Below are 5,551 nucleotides of genomic sequence, written 5' to 3'. Positions count from 1 at the left end.
CTCAAATATATTTAACGTGGTTTATTGCCTGCTATGCTCCAATTATGATGCCACGCATCAAATGCATGCCACACTTGTCCATCTAACGCATACTGTGATCTCACAGCCTTACACATGCCTTCACACTTGATTATTCTTTCTCAGTTTTGTCTTCTTCTTAAGAGCAATTTATATAACTGTGGGTACGTATAGATATATATGTTAAAGACCACACATATATACCATGCATCTATGCCTTCACAAAACTCATTTATCTCAAATAGCATGAAACTAGCATGTGCATGCTACATATATGTGTCGATGCTCTGTCCATGTTCTTTCATGGTTGATTTGCTAGCTATACATAACAGATCCATATATGACTCATTACGTACTACCACAGCATGCAACAATTGTTCTTCTATGAACACGCAACACACAAACACATGCATAATTGCTTTCTGTATGCTTTACCATTAAAGCATCTAATTGGTATTCAGTACATGTGTCCTTAATTCGTCTCTCTATTGGCATTCAAAATCTCTCTAAAACAAACATGTCAACTTATACACTTTGTTTAAAACTTTATCAAAGTACCTATGTTGATGGTGATTTTACAAATCCACATATTAATCATATATTTTGTTTCAAGGAAATTCAATTATTTCTATCGAGCATTCAACCTCAACTACGAGTTGACATACATTATCGGAGCACTTTATCCACCAAGGCAATGGACCGTCATGCTCGGCCAACTCCGCTAACCTCCAACTTGGCATAAGATAAGTCACTATATCTTATCTCTTACGCTCTTGCAATTAGAGCCTTTGCCATGACTATACATGTCTCCATGACCATTAAGCATGCCTACAAAATGTTATTAGCAACTTTACTACAAGTACATGCTATACACATATTCCATGCTACTACTTAATCGCAACTCAATTAAATAAATATGTGACACTTATCTAGAAACTTGTGACACTTACGACTCACTAAAACATGCTCGGATAAACGACTTGATCGGGTTACGACTCGCTTGGGTATCGAGTATGGCCACGACTTGCGCTTGGGCCAAGCCTCGCATGCTCGCACAGCGCCTACACACTCAACTACACCCAACTTGCTCGAACAACCCAAACTTGCTCGATCATGTCCAACATGTTTTACTTAAGCCCCAAGTTCACAAACGCTTCATACGATGTCACCGGGACTACTCCCACAATTTTATATGGACACCCATTACACTTGCCACTAGCTATTGTGCGTGTTATATGGTCATAAGATCCACATATACAACTACCAACATTTTACATGTTCACACACATTAATGGAATATTGAATTCTTCTACCATTTGTTGTTCGCTACAAATCGAATTCTTTTCGCATTCCATTAATACGAACAATAACCAATACAACAAGCATTCTACATATGCGCGTTTTCTTTTTTATCTCATTGTGCAGGATTAAACGGGTCCCTTCTTGCTTACGGAGTTCGGGGACTTGTAGGGGCTCCGTGCCGCCCGCTTACTTATGCTTGGTAACTTCATGTTTATAACTCCCCAACCAAGAAGCTCCTCTTACTCGGGGACTTCGGGGACTTGTACATACCTCCAACAATATGGAGTATTTGCTATCTCACCAAGCATAAGTAACACCCTCTTTGGGACACCCACAAGCCATGGTGAGGCCCAACCGCTACTTTCATCTTGTAGCCCTATGTTCATGCTACGCTACGGTATCCGGAAGTCACAAATCCGTCGCCGGGAAGCCACATTTCCGGCCTTGCAAAGTTGCCCTCACAAACTAGGCTTTCTACACTAGAATAGTTATCTTTGCTTGTCCCACATCGAAAACCATGTAAAGGAAGAGCACTCCTTCACCTATAAAAGGAACTCTCCTCCCACTTAGAAAGACATCCCATTACATGCTTTGTAATCCCCCTTGGGCCGCAAGGCTCAACACACTAGTATAACCTTTCAAGTGGACGTAGTCTCCCGCTAAGGCGGAGACGAACCACTATACATCCCGTGTCAATCTCTCTCTCTCTCTGTCTCTCTCTCTCACTTAAGCTAACTAGAGACCCCCTCGGTCACTAACGTTAACACTTATTGTAAGCAAAAGACGTCAGGCATGTGAGATGAATCTCAATGTTCTTACTAGTCAATGCAATTTAATTTGACTATTGTCATTTTGAAAATAGCTTGATAAACATCCACCATATAGTGTACCATCGGCAACACACACCCAATTTTTAATTTCCTCACATGTGTGGATGTTGGGGCAATATTTACATTGACTCTTAATTTCTCTCTTGCCATGATCCACTTCTGGTGGCATTTCATGCTATAACCATGTCAATCAGCTTTCTTATTATACAATGAGATACATGAGAGGGAGAGGTTATACATCTCTGGTAATATTGGAGGCACATGATGCAAAGAGACAATAATATGTGCTCTTCTGGAGCCATCAATCAGATATGTAAGATCTGAGATGATTGTTATATTAGCCTCATAAGCATAAGCCTTAGTAATGTTTTTTGGACACCATGGATAAAATTGCATTGCCTGAAAGTCACTTAAAACATAAAGTTTGAAGATGACACAAATCAAATTTGCAAGAATTGAACAGTGGATCTCATAGGATATACATGAAGCTTCTGGTTCATGTTATACAGGTAAAACATGACGTTCAATTATTGTATTGTTGTTTGATATAGATTAATAACATCAAATGCATTTTGAACTTCTGGCCAAAATGATTATTCGAAATATCAAGGTTAAACTTATTTATGACCATAACTTATGAATGAAGGACTTTAGATGGTCATCTAGTTAGTATGATCATTGAGGAACTTCAAGTCCTCATGTAATTAAGGATCAAGGAACTACAGGTTCTGATCTCTTTTAATTACAAAAGTCACTATCATAAATTTTGGGGTATACTCATACGCATTCGTCATAAATCAATGGTTGAATATCTGCTTACGTATAAATTGGTGTCAATATAATTCCCTCAAAGCTTCAGGTTTGAGGTTCACCAAATTAAAGTTTTATGATAAATTTTCCATATCTCCACTCAAAAACTTAAGGCTCGAGTCTGCACATTTAGAACTCCAAGTTCTAAGGTGGAGTGAACTTCTTGTACAGTTGTACAAAAAACTTATCAAACGACATACGAGAATTCATCGAAACTTCTGGTTTGAAGTGGATATAGATTTAAATAAACTATGAATGTATGTTTGTAATCGCAGCTCAGGTTCGAATTTTTTTTTTCTATGAACTACAAGTTCTAAGATTCCGTAATTTGAACTTCGGGTTCAAATAAATTTGGTGCTCGAAACTTCAGGCTCGAGGTGACGAAAGTGAATCTTCAAGTTCACTTTTAACTCATTTATATTTTATACTCAAAGCTTCGGGTTTGAGTTTTACTGTTAGAACTTCAGGTTCTACTGTGAAATTTTGAACTTCTGGTTCAAAAATATTACATTCAAAATTCATATGTTCGAGACATAGGGCTGCTAGCCCATATAAATAACAAAAAAAAAATATGTACTGTAATGGATATACAATAAAATAGAAATATTGCGGTGAAGAAAAAAAATAAATAAATATTTTAACGATGGAAACTTCTGGATCCATAAATGAATAATACACAGAACTTCTGGTCTGGTTAACTTTACAAAATATGATATCATTTTCTCTCCTCTAACTGCACGAGGGTATCATATGTAGAACCTCAAGCTAAATGTATACCTACCTCCTTTGCCAATATTGAACTTCAAAACCACATATCATATGGAGGAGGGAATCCCAATATCAGAAAAGTTGAGGAAACTTCAGGCCCTCATACAATTGGGGATTAAGAAAACATGTGGTTTTCAATTGTATAACTTTGAAGATCTTCTGGCCTTCATAATTATAGAAGCTCTGAGGAACATGAGGTAACCAGATCAGAAAACTTCAGGTTTCGATCTCGTTGGATTACAATTCAGAGCCCTTGAATCAGATAAACAAATCGAATCAATTGATCATAAATATATGAACATATCTAATAAAAAAAATATATGTTGATTGTCACAGTGCACCAATGCTTGGGTACCATAGGTAGTGGTCGTTTGTGCAATGGATTGGTTCTTCAATCACAAAACCTTGATGTATAGTTGTTGATATACATATGGACCGACCATATAAAGATAAAATAAATTGAAATAATAGACAATAGTGCAATCAATAGTGATTGATAACAAACAATAGCATATAATCATACTCTCATGGCCATGGCCAATAAGAACGCATGAGAAGCAATAGAGAAAACGTTATTACCAGATACAGGTGACGAAGAGGTGCAGATGAAACTCGCATTAAATAAATTAAATGCACTGGAACATAAATTGATGCATATTTGTATATGTTGATTGTTGAATTTGAAAGACCACACGTAAAAGGACATGCGTTGGCTTGGTTTAGAAAACCAAAAACTAGAAATAGATAGATACAATCATTATTTGATACCCACTGAAAAACAAATATTGGATTTGTGCATTGACGCAAACATAAAACCCAATTATCCCTAGATATGAACGTCTATGAGATGAAGGCTCTTCTATCACGATCATAGAAATAGAACAATTAACATCATGAATTGAGCAAAGAAAAGACAAAAGAAAAACTCATAGATTGAAGTTATTGGTTAAGGCAATAGAATTGCACCATAAACCTCATGGATCATCATAGAGTTAAATGAAAAGAAAACAGAGCAAAACGTGCTGATAACATGTTATAAAGTAGGAAGAAGGTAGAGAGAGAATAGTTGGGAGGAAGTAGAAGTGTTATCATTCAGTCTCATTAGTCTCCTTTATATAGAGGTAGGATTTACATCAAAGTACACAACTAATGAGTATTTACGTGGACAGCCATATAGATAATAATATTTACAACATTTATAGTATTTTTAAATATTGAAATTCTATTCTCAAAAAAAAAAAAAAAAAAAAAAGAGTGTTGAAGCTCATTAGTCATAATACGAGATACTGCGCATTTGTCCCACATTGGGAGTTTGATTCTTTTTTTTTTTTTTTTGGGCCGTGACCACTTACCCAATTTTAGACAAAAAAATTGCCTACTTACTCCACCAAGAGTTATTTAACCCCATTTACCCAATCTAACATCTATGGACAGTATTGCCCTCAAACTCTCTCTCTCTCTCTATCTCTCTCGACTCCCATCAACCTCTCTCTCCTCCCCTTGCTTCTGGAAAGCCCTCGCCGGAATTCGAATCGGACTCACTGGCCACTGTCGTCGGCGATCTCTGAGTCTGCGACCTCCGCTTCTTCCTCCTCGCCTTCCTCCTACTCCAACTCACTGCTTCTTCCTCTTCACCAACTCGATCTCCCCAGACAGATTTCGATTAACCATCTCCCTCCTCCGATTCACCTTCACCCTCCAATGCCCCTCGGATTTCACTCCCGCCGTCTCCCCCCGACGCTCCGGCGAACTCTCAAAATTTCGCTTCACCTCCTGCCCCGCAGACCCTCGATTCTCCTTCGCCGCTCTCGGACTCTGCTTCC

Source organism: Rosa rugosa, chromosome 4 (genome assembly GCF_958449725.1).
Source record: "Rosa rugosa chromosome 4, drRosRugo1.1, whole genome shotgun sequence".
Classification (NCBI taxonomy): Eukaryota; Viridiplantae; Streptophyta; class Magnoliopsida; order Rosales; family Rosaceae; genus Rosa; species Rosa rugosa.
This window is presented reverse-complemented; position numbering follows the sequence as displayed.